Source organism: Amphimedon queenslandica, unplaced genomic scaffold (genome assembly GCF_000090795.2).
Source record: "Amphimedon queenslandica unplaced genomic scaffold, v1.1 AMPQUscaffold_12472, whole genome shotgun sequence".
Taxonomy (NCBI): domain Eukaryota; kingdom Metazoa; phylum Porifera; class Demospongiae; order Haplosclerida; family Niphatidae; genus Amphimedon; species Amphimedon queenslandica.
Window position 1 is genome coordinate 6,302 of NW_003547291.1, and position 3,261 is coordinate 9,562.

General features: G+C 35.6%; 1 pseudogene; it reads right to left on the reverse strand.

Moving 5' to 3' along the window:
• The window catches only part of LOC109587708 (ranBP-type and C3HC4-type zinc finger-containing protein 1-like), a 3,419-nt pseudogene extending 694 nt beyond the window's left edge, over positions 1-2,725 (reverse strand).
• Positions 2,726-3,261: the final 536 nt, after the last annotated feature.

The window sequence follows — 3,261 nt, forward strand, 5'->3', positions numbered from 1 at the left end:
GACACTTAAACTCAGTCACCTACAGTGTATTAAGAAAATCAACCTATAACTATAGTTCCTTCTCTTTTTATTAACTTACCTTGTCTTCATAAAAGCAAAATACTGGACAATCTGCTGTCTTACAGTGAAAACTGTTAGGGTCTGTTGCCTCAGCTATTCGAAGGCCTCGCTTAAAGAATGATTCCAACTCCTCATCATTCAATACCTAGATGTGTGCATTAAATGAATAAAGACAGCATACTATAGAGGCCCTTTTACTTTGCGTATTTCTCTCTCTGAAATGTATTCCTCACATTCTTCCTTATCATCAACAAAAGGACATTTGACTTGAGCCTCTTCTGAATATAAAATGGAACATTTTAAACAATCCCTAGAGATTCAAAACAAACATAACTCATGCTCTTACAGACACATAAAGCATAGAAATGCACTTATGGTTGTAGAATGAACTAGCATAAGGAGATCAATATGAAAATCAATGATAAACATTATTGCTAAGTGACAGGGTATCCCACAAGGCATGCTAAGTGAGCTAAACAGCATGCTTGATGAGCTGACAAGCACTACAATAACAAGAGTACATTAGTAACATATGGTAGCATTAGTCTCGTGTGGCCAGATTCTCCACCCCTTTTTGTCTTTTAGGTGGCAGGGGAGAGTCTGGTCATAGATACTTTAATACACATGGATGTGAAACATTACCGGAAGCTCCATACAAAGTATATGGAGAAACGTCACTTCCTGTTGTCTACATGCAATCCAACAAAAAAAATGGCAAGTAATAGGTGAGTTGTAATATTTTTCATTCAGTGTCTAAAGTGTAGTAGAACAGATAGTCGCCTGAATTTGTTCAAAAATAGGTTAATGCACAATATGAATTGATAATTTTACTTAATTGTCCCCTGTGTGTTGAGTTGTTCACCAAAAAATGGCAATTTTTCAACAATTAACTACCTTGAGCAAAATTTCTGGCCAGTGCACATAGGTATTCAAGGAACACAACATTAGGAGGCTAGTTTATGACTATGTACATGCACGAATCCAATCATTTTGAATGTACAATAGACAATGAAGGAGAATTTGTGTGTTATTGGCCATAAATGAGGCCCAAACTGTGGCCACTCTACTACTTAACATAGAGAACTTATTAGAGAAACTTTTTATCAGTTTGTTACACTGGTATAGTGGTGTGTGCAAATCACTTTACTTTTTTAATAGACCACTTTGAACAGCAGAAAATGCGCTAGAAATTTCACCAATATTGGAGGTTTCAACTATAGGTTCCAAGAGGAAGTATAGTCTGGCGTAGCCAGACTCCCCACCCCTTTTTGACTTTTGGACGGCGGTCCAAATGTCAAAAAGGGAGATGGGTCTGGCTACATGAGACTATAGGAAGTATACATGTATATGAAAGTATATTAAAGGACATGCTATTATCTATTGATGATAATTCAATTTTATTTTTATCTCTTATATTTTAATTTTAAAATCTGTCATGAAGTCAGTACCCTGGACTGTACACACATACTTCAAAATATCTGGTGAAGAAGAGGCTATGATTTCTGCTAGCTCATAAGCACAGAACTTGTACATTTATTTGACACTTATTTGCTGTATTAATTCTGAATCTTTAAAATTATAACATAAAATTATCACTACTTAGTGGCTATAGTTGTACTTGTATACAATGCATCTAGATCTGCCATAATAATAATTATACGTCACTTCCGGTCGGACCGCATAAAGCATCCGGTATAGGGTAGTTTCATATCCATGTGTATTAAAGTATCTATGCTAATATAAACCAGATGACGCTAAGTATATTCATAAAATTTTGAGTATATTCATCATGATACCGTAAATAAAGTAAAATTTTTCTACCGCCATTTTGGAGTCATAGTTTACTAAGAGTAAAATGGGAGAAAGCAATATCTTTGCTTCTATATCTTCTAGTGGCACTTATTAAAGCCCATGAGCCAACTCTAGACACTGGATGATGGTCAGTAAGCAGTAGCAATATTGCTGTCACAAATAAATACAGCAACTTTTGGAGAATAAGCTCTTTTCATGATCGCTCCATAGACAACCATTGGAACTAGGACTCCAAAATGGCGGCAGGAAATTTTATTTTATTTATGGTATCATGATGAATACCTAAAATTCTATAAATATACTTAGCGCCAAGGTGCCAACTGGTCTATAGTACAGGGACTTTGGCTCAATTTTGGAGAAAAATTTAAAAATTGTAAAATCCAATTTCGAATCAGCTCAAATTTTCTACACAACATAATTATTATAAAAACCTCATACCCTGTACTATAGTACAGGGTGTTTTGTCAAAATCCATTGAATCCAGCCTTGACAAACAATGCCATGAACTATACTAGCTGCTACTGCATGCAGTGCAAATAATGGTAGATGTACATGTAGTACAATAGAGGACTTACATGCAGACCATGTGTAAACAGTCTCTCAGTCTAATACCCTCTCCAGGATCAATGTCAATGTAACAAACAGGACACTCAAATTCTTCTTCATTAAGTACCACAGGTACAGTATCAGTGTTCAATAGGTCCCTATAGTTCTTCTCTGCTTGTTGTCTTTGCATCAACTTCTCATTCTCTAAAAACTGACATGTGTGCATGAATAATGTATATGTGTATACATACCGTATTTTACTGATTAAACGCCCGGGCATTTATTTCTTAGCAGTAAAAAAAATTTAATTGAAAAATAAAAAGATACTTCGAGCGGGACAGAATCCCCAACTCTGAGCAAGTCAGACCAGGCTCTAACTAATAAGCACTTCAGAGCTATCTAAACAGTTGGGCATTATTTTTGGTAGAAATAAGTGTATCTATAGCTAGAATATATTAATGACAGGCGTTTATTGGGACCAGTAAAATACGGTAACCTCTTAGTATACTGAAGTATGCAATAGTATACACAGCCAAAAGTTTTAATTTGAATCATGACTGATATCAATCAGGATCAGCCTGATACATTCCTGTATTATGGATTTTGGGCAGCCTGCAAAGCAATCAGTCTAGTATGATACAATCATGATGATCATCCATGATACAACCATGCTGGAGTACAACCCTGGCTCAAACAACATTGATGACAGTCAGGACTGTATCAAAATAGACATCAGGCTATTTTAAGGCTAGAATTAAGATGATACTTCTGGATGTGTGCTGAAATATAAGAAGTTGTTAGGTAGACACACACATAATCAGTTTGTGTATTGCATGTCTCACA